General features: G+C 31.0%; 1 long non-coding RNA gene across 1 annotated transcript; it reads left to right on the top strand.

Moving 5' to 3' along the window:
• Positions 1-7,417: 7,417 nt before the first annotated feature.
• Positions 7,418-8,570, top strand: LOC140693832 (uncharacterized). The gene is made up of 2 exons (XR_012069534.1): positions 7,418-7,625; positions 8,484-8,570. It is a non-coding gene; the product is annotated as an uncharacterized lncRNA (long non-coding RNA).
• The last annotated feature ends 615 nt before the right edge of the window (positions 8,571-9,185 follow it).

Here is a 9,185-nt window from a genome sequence, read left to right as displayed (position 1 = left end):
GGAAGATTTTTGGAAGAATTGGTGAAAAATTGTCTTCAAATGTATCACAGATTTCACCAGCAAAGTCATCTTGTAAATGTTTTCTGGTTTGGGAGGTTTGGATTACTGATTTACTCATACACACTTTTGCTATATTTAACTTTCTAATTTCTTATTGAATCAGTATTGGAAGACATATGTTTCTGAGAATTTGTCTTTTATTCTAAGTCATTCAAATCTTTGGCTAGTGTTAATTTCTTATGACGCTATGCATCTCTACATCAGTGGTAATATCTTCTCTATTATTTCTAATTTTATTTGAGATTTTATTTTCTTAGCCAACCTAAACGTTTGTCCACTTTATGTTTAAAAGAAACAGACTTTGGTATTTTTTTTATATTTTTAATTGTTTCTCTTATTATTTGCCTTACTCTCATTGATTCAATTTTCTTCTTTATTCTTTCTGTTTTCTCCTAGATTCTTGATGTGTAAAGTTAAGTAGTGTGAATCTTTGTATTTCTTTTATTATTAAATATAATATATATATTTATTTATTTATATATTTACATATTTATTAATTTATTTATCAATGAAATATGTCATTTACAATGTGTCAATCTGTGGTGTATAGCATAGTGTGCCCATACACACATATAATTCTATGCCTATAAAACGTTACTTCACGATATTTAACATAATGGCCTGTGTCATACAAAAGAAACTTTGAAAACATCATTTTTTATATACAGTGGATAACATTTATAAATCTACAGCTCCCAAATATATCCTCTCGAAGCCCATTTCCACAGTAATCTAAAATTGTTTAGAAGATCTGCGAGTATGTTTCAGTTTTGTAGATGAAATCATAGTGTTCCCATCCATATATTTTTTAAAGCTTCTTCATGCGTAATATCATGCATTATATTTCTTTCTATTTCTGGCTAACTTCAATTAGAATGACACATGTTTGGGACATCTTTTTTGCTGCAAATGTCATTGTTTTATCATTTTTATTGCAGAATATTATTCCATTGTGCAAATATGGCATAAATTCTGTATACTGTCATCTGTTGTTGGGCAATTATGTTGCTTCCATATTTTGGCTTTTGTATACTGCACTGCTAAGGACATTGGGGTGCACGTGTCTTTTTGAAATAGGGTTCCCTTTGATATATACCCAGAAGTGGGATTGCTGGATCGTATGTTAAGTTTATTTTTATTCTTTTGCTGAATCCCCATTCTGGTTTCCAAAATGACTGCACCAAACTACATTCCTACCAACTGTGTAGGAAGTTTCCTTTTCTCCACAGCTTCCCCAGCATTTATTGTTTGTGGACTTTTAAATGATAACCACTGTGACTACTGGGAAGTAATTCTTCATTATAGTTTTGAATTGCCCTCCTCTGATAATGATAATGACCATTTTTTTTTCTTTATTCATATATCTGTGTGGCATTTGAACATCTCTTTTGGAGAATTGCTAGTTTAGGGATTCTTCCCATTTTCAGATTGGGTTTCTTGGGTTTTTTTTTTTATTATTATTAGGTTGTATGAACTCTTTATATTTTGGAAATTAAGACTTTGTCAGTTGCATCACTTCTAAATATTTTCTTTAATCCTGCAGGTTGTCATTTTGCTTTGTTTATGGTTCCTTTTGCTGTGCAAAAGCCTATAAGTTTTATTTGATCCAATTTATTAATTTTGCTCTTACACCCCTTCCCTGGGTAGGCTGTTCTAGGAGATCATTGCTGAGATTTATCTCAGAGTGTTTTGCCTATGTTTTCTTCTAGGAGATTTACTGTGTCTTACTTATATTTAAGTCTTCTAGACATTTTGAGTTTATTCTTGTGTACGGAGTGAATGATTGTTCTAACTCCATTGCTTTGATGCTGCTATCCAGTTTTCCCAAAACCATTTGGTGAAGAGATGGGCTTTTCTCTGTCATATTCCTAGCTACTCTGTCAAAGATTAATGGAACATAGGCCTGTAGATTTATTCCTAGGGTCTCTATTCTGTTCCATTGGTCCATATGCCTGTTTTATTACCAATGTCATGTCATTTTCATTATTGTAGCTCTGCCATAGTGTATGGAGAACTAATGGGGTATTCCTCCAGCATCTTTCTTTTACTTCAATATTGCTTTTGTAACTATGTTTTTTTTATGACTCTATGTATATCTTAGGATCATTTGTTTCAGTCCTAAAAAGAAATGTTTTGCATAATTTGATCGGAAATCAAATTTTCTTGACTGATCTTTCTGGTTAGGACTTCCAAGACTATATTGAATTGAAATTGTGAGAATGGGCAACCTTGTATTGTCTCAGGTTTTTGTGAGAAGGGTTTCTGTTTTTCACCATTGAATATTTTGCTGGCTATATATTTGTCATAAATAGCTATTATTATGTTGAGATATGGTCCCTCTTTACCCACTGTGATAAGAACTTCTTTTGCAGATAGGTGTTAAATGTTATCAAATGATTTTTCTGCATCTACTGTGATTATCATGTGGTTTTTTGTCTCTCTTTTGTTGATATGGTGTATCACAAATGATTGATTGATTTGCATATGTTACACCATCCTTGTGTTCCTGGGATGAACCTAACTTGATCATGGTGTATGATCTTTTTTTTACATGCTGTTGGATTCTGTTTGTTAATAATTTCCTAAGGACTTTAACATCTATGTTTATCAATGATATTGGCCTATAGTTTTCTTTTTAGGTAGTGTGTTTGTCTGGTTTTATTTTCAGGTTGATGTTGGCCTTATGGTGTGAGTTTGGGAGTACTCTCTCCATATGAATCTTTTGGAAGTGTTTGAGGAGGGTTGGTATGGATTTTTCGTTGTATGTTTGGTCAAATTCCCCAGTGAAGGTATTTGGGTCTGAATATTTGTTTGCAGAGATTTTTTTTTTTATTTTACTGATAATTCTATTCCATTTCTGGTGATTTGTCTGTTCAAATGGTCAATTTCTTTTGATACAATAATGGTGGGCCGAATGTTTCCAGAAACTTCTCCATTTCTTCTAGATTATCCAGTTAGTTTCCATGCAGTTGCTCATGGTATACCCTTATGGTTTTTTGCAAATTTTATGTACTCTTTGTAGTTTCCCCATTTTCACTATGTGTGTTATTTGTGTTCTCTCTCTTTTCTTGTTGGTGAGCCTGTCCTGAGTTTTGTCAATTTTGTTGACTGTTTCAAAAAACAGTTTGATTGATTTTTTCTATTTTTAATCTTTATTTCAAATCTTTCTCCCTTGCTCTTTATTTTCCCGCTTTCTGCTGACTTTTCATTTTGTTTGTTCTTCTCTTCATGATTAGTTTACATAGAACATTAGATTAGTTATTTGAAATTGCTCTTCTAATTTGAGGCGGACCTTGTCACTGTGAACTTCCCTCTTAAGCCTGCTTCAACTATATTCCATATACTTTGTGTAGTGTTGTGTCATATTTCTCAAGATATTTTTTAATTTCTTCTTTTAATTCATCACCTACCCCCCTTGTTTTAGTACCATGTTTATTAATTTACATGCTGTCATTTTATCTCCCTGTTTTTCTGTGATTCATTTCTAGTTTCATGGTATTATACTCAGAAAAGATGCTTGAAATCTTTTTTAACTTCTTAAATTTGATTAGGCTTCTTCTGTGCCTTATTACATAAACATTCCTAGAAAATGTTCCTTGTGCACTGGAAAAGAATGTATATTCTGTTTTGGGGATAAGTAGTGTATTGAAACTATCAATCAAATCCAATTATTTTATTGTATCTTTTTGTATCTTTGTTCCCTTATTAATTTTCTGTCTGGAAGACCAGTCTAGTGATGGTAATGGGGAGTTATAGTGTCCTACTGTGATTGTGTTCCCATCAATTTCTCCCTTTTTATATATTAGTATTTACTTTATGTACTTATGTGCTTTTATATTGAGTGCATATATAGTAATGAGTATAAAACCATCATTTTGTATTGCTCTTTAATCATTATATCATGTCCTTGTTTATCTTTCTCTATGGCCTTTCTTGTAAAGTCTATTTTGTTTGAAGTCAGTACTGCTAGTCCTCATTTCTTGTCATGTACATTTGCATGGAATGTATTTTTCCATTTTCTGACTTTCAATTGATGTGTGTTCCTCTTTCTAAAGTGGGTCTCTTGTATGCTTCGTAATGTAGGGTTTTGTTATATTATCCCAATGACAATATACATCTTTCGATTGAAGCACTAAGTCCATTAACATTTGTAACAATTATTGATAAACTAGTGTTTATTTCCATTTTGAACTTAATTTTCCAGTTGATTTTGTATTACCTTTTTATTCATTTCTTTTTCTTTTTGTGGCTTTATAAGTTTTCTTTTATTATCTTGGTTTTTTTCTAGCTTTGTGACTTCATTGTAAGATGTTGACTTATTGTTACCCTGTTTTGTATGTATATTGACCCGTTACTATATATTTTTATAATAACTGAAAGGAATATAAATTTAAATGCATCATACAGAGAACAGAAATAAGAAGAAAATAATCTGTATTGTCCTGTTTCACTATCTAAATTTTAAATTTAAACTTAAAAATTTTGACGTCCTGTTTTACAATATCATGATTGTTCTGTTGTAAGTCATTGTAGCTTTTGCCTTTCTAATTATGCCTTTCTCTTTCTATAGCATCCTGCTTCTTTATTTTTTGAGGAGATGTTTCATTATGTCTTTTTCTGTTGCTAAATTCTTTTAGTATTTGCTTGTGTGGAGATTATTTTTCTCTCCTTCTATTCTAAAGTTTAGCCTTGCTTGATATCTTATCTTAGATAACAGATTTCTTTCATTCTGGACTTTGAATATGTCTTGCCACTGCCTTCTGCCTGTTGTATTTGTGTGAGGAACATGTTTAAAAGTATAATGTATATAATTATATATATGTAAAGAATACCTACAAATGAAGTTAACAAATACAGAGAAAACCTATACTTTAAAAAATAGAAAATATAGATGAAGGAAATTAAAATTGATCCAAAGAAATGAAAAGATCTCTTATGTTAATGATGTGAAACAGTGTGGTTGAAACAACCATACTACCCAAAGGAATCTACATTTAATGTGATTCATGTCAAAATAACCATGAGATTTTTAAATTAAATAGAAGAAATAATTTCAAAATTTATATGCAACCACAAAGATTTTAGTTGCCAAAATAATCTTGAAAAACAGTATTGAATATAATATTGTAAATTTCTCTGTTGTTAAACAGTCCTACAAAACTTTAGTAATTTAAACAACATGATACTGGCTCAAAAACTGACACCAATCAATAGAAGAGAATAGAGCAACCAGATATAATCCCTCTCACCTATGATAAATTAACCTATGAAAAAAGAAGCAAGAGTATTAAATGAAGAAAAGAGATTCTCTTCAATAAGCATTGCTGGGGAGGCTGAACAATTGAAAGATAGATTAGAGTATTTCCTCACATTGTATACAATCATTAAGCACAGAATATCTTTTATTTATTATGTTTACTTATATTTTTCCACCTGTAATTTATAGATCTATGTTTAGATCTTTTATTTAACTTATCAAATATATTCCTATTTTATTCTTTTTTGTATAAATTTACACACAATTGATTTCCTAATTTCTCTTCCTGATAATGTGTTGTTACTATATAAAAATGCAATGGATATTTGTATATTGATTTTGTATACAGCAAGTTTACTAAGTTTGTTCATTATTTCTCACAGTCACTGGCAGTGTGTGTGCAGTTTTCTAACTATGTATAATTATGTCATCTATAAAAATTTTACTGCTTGCTCACAAGTTGAATGACTTTTATATTTTTTCTTGACTAGTTGTTCTGGCTAGAACTTCTAGTAGTGTAATATAGGTCTTGTTTGTATGAGCTATTTTTTCTTATTACTGTACCAGAGAAAAACCTTCCTGTATGTTAACATTGAACTTGATGTTAGTCATTGGTTTTTCATATATGGATTTTACTATGTTTAGTCATATTCTGTCTACAGCAAATTTGTTAAAAAAATTTTTATAAAAAAGTTAAGATCAGATCTGTGAATAATTTTCCTACATATTTTGAGATTTTTATTTTTGAATTCTTTATTTAACGGATGGTATCACATTTATTGATTTGCGTATGTTAAATAAAATTAAGAATCAGGACTAAATTCAACTTAACTATACTTTATAATACTTATAATATGCCATGACTTCAGCTTCCTAATATTTACTTAGAATGGAATATACACATACTGAAGGAAAAATTTACATAGTAGCTTGAGTGAACATTTATTTATTTAAAAATTTTATCTCTCATTTTGAATTTGGCTTATGTTTAGTGGAATTTATGTCTAAATAAAGAATACAATTTTGGTAGAACTGGCTTTACTACAGTTCACTGATACAGAACCTAGCTATTATTAACAATAAGTGTACAAAACATTTGCCTTAAAATGCTGCATTATACTAACAATGCCAACTCTTTCAGGATGAGAAACATATTGCTTCCTAAAATGCATTATTTGGTCTTTTAAACCCCATCCCACATATAATGTTATTTCTTTGTTTTTGATTGTTTGTTTGCCCCTTAATGGAGTCACTGATTTTTGAACCCATGATCTTCTGTATAAGTTTATATATCAACATCATTTTGGAACACTTAAGAGAAGCCGCAAGAGCATGGACTATAATGATGAGAAGAAAATTTATTACTTCGAGGGACTGAAAAACCTCTGAGTGAAAGAATGGCAAAAGTAAACTTTTATAAGAATACCTTAATAATTTCTCTTTTGTAATTTTAAAGTAGAATACTAAATTATATTTGTTTTACTTACAGCACTAAATTATATTTTCATACAAAAATTACCCCTTTGGGATTTCTTAAATTTGATTCATTATTTTAATCTAGTTTTATTTCATAAATATTTATCATTTATTCTAAAACATACCAAATACACTGATATGTATTCTGCTCATGTTTTGAATAAAGAGCTACTTCTTGTAAAGTAAACAGATAAATAACTACTTCCATTTCCAAATCAAATTAAGTTTCACCTTACTAATTATAATGAAATAGGTATACATTTCCTGCAGAAGTTTTACACAAATTTCACTTAAAATTCCATAACTTTAAAATTATTTTATATATTTTGTGCATTATTTATACTCTGTTCATCAATGTTGTATAAATTTGTGTACAAAAGTATGGAGATTTGTTTTATTTCATAGGCCCCAGCATTAATTATTTAAAAAGATTTTTTGGGGTAATAATTGCAGATCACACTATAAAAAAAGGCATCCTATATGTTTCATTTTAACTGGATGAATGAGAAGTAAACACTGGCTGAATGTTACACTTGACTTGCTAGGAGACCAGTCGTTTTGTGATGTCACATCTACTCAAGTTGAGAACCATTGTGATGGCCTAGTAGTTTATCTGTGCAGGCCTGCCAGAGCAGCATATGAAGCTGCAGTGCTCAAAATCATTCAGATTAGAAAAGTAGCTGTAGAAAAAGGTATTTGAGATGGCAAATATTTCTTCAGAATTTCAAGATAGGTCTCATAACGATGGACCAACTGGTTCAGGAAACTCCGGAAGATCTGTATTGTGTGATCCAACAATCTCTGGGGACTTGTCTTGAGGTCTATGATTGAAGTAAGTGATTTTCAGAATTTGTCTGAAGAATCCTTGTTTAAAAGTCCATGTTACACATATTGTGTCTCTGAGCCAGATGAAGATAATGATTTTCGTTCTCTGACATTTCCAAGAAAAATCTGGAAAATGGCTGGGAGTTATCAATTTAAATCCAACTGGTGGGATGATAATGAAACTTCCATAGTGATTGATGAAGTTGTCTTAAAGAAGGAAGTTTTGGAAAGAAAGTCCCCTTTCAGAGTATTTGAAACTGGAAGTATGAAAAGTTTAGTTAGACAGCTTAACATTTATAAGTTTAGGAAAGTGCAGCAGAATTTTTAAAGATCTGCTTGTCTAGCTGACTTTCTAGCAGAAGAAAAAGAAGTCTCTCTTTTAAGCAAGGTATTCAGTAATTGTAGTTACGACTTGGTAACTTATATATAAAATTTTATTTTGTACATCGATCTATGGTAATGTAAATGTAAAACTAGAGTTTGAAAACTGTATAAAACTACAAATGCTAAAATTCTTTATTTTTTCAAAAAAATGAGGACAGAGCCTTAAGTATTCCAGATTGTGTGAAACTTTCCTAGCAACTAGGAATCTTACGAGAAATCTAAATAAAGGTATTAAAGCCGCTTTTAAAAAGTGGCTTTCACCGTTACTGCAAATGCTAGCTTCTTAAATTTGAATACTTAAATATTATTTAAATGTGCATATTCCAAATAAGGAATTTCAAAACATAGTCAGCAATGTGCATATTTTGATGATATTATCTTAGCATAGTAAACGTGAAATCTGTGGTTTTGTAGGTTAGGCTTAATTTAGTCTTGTATTTTGGTTTAAAATATTACTAAAATCTTTCTCTTTTGGTTGTAGCTGCAGTTCTGCCATAATCCAAATCTTAAACGAGGCTGTCCCCAGCTTTTAGTGAGAATAAAAAGAAGAATTGGGATTAAAAATGTCTCTCTGGTATCTTCATTGGCTGAAGATTTCAAAAAGAAGCACTTTAAAGCAGGGGGTAACGTGCATAATGATAATTTTGATTTTGTGGTTGACACTAGAGGAGAAAGTGCATTTTTACTTTCTGCAAATTTAAACATGCCTCTAATAAGGAAGCCCTCTTCTAGCCACATAATAGGAGATACAACTACCTTGATCAGAGGTGATTTTTCTCCTCCATTTTCAATGTCAGTTAGATCATCAGAACAATATTGCAATGGATCAACGTGCTTTTTTAAATCAGTTGACCACTGCCCACAGGCACTCTCAAAGCAGCTACACTGAAGCAAATGGCCATGTTGTGAACTTCATTACATTTACAATATCTACTTCTCAGTACAGTACCTTGTCTCCCATACTGAGCAATCATGTTTGACTAATGGTGGAGCCTTCTAATTTTCCATATAGATATCACAACATATCTGCCAATGACGGTCGTTTTTCTCAACTTCAACCAGGGAGCAAACCATGGTTACCAGTGACATTGATAGCTGATACATCAGCTACCTCTCTTTCAAGGCCAGCTCATCAGCCATCTTCATTTTATGAACGTCATCCTAAACACAACTTATATACCAG

The sequence above is a fragment of the Vicugna pacos genome, unplaced genomic scaffold, assembly GCF_048564905.1.
Source record: "Vicugna pacos unplaced genomic scaffold, VicPac4 scaffold_20, whole genome shotgun sequence".
Classification (NCBI taxonomy): Eukaryota; Metazoa; Chordata; class Mammalia; order Artiodactyla; family Camelidae; genus Vicugna; species Vicugna pacos.
The sequence above is the reverse complement of the archived record's forward strand: the minus strand, read 5'-3'. Positions and strand labels throughout refer to the sequence as shown.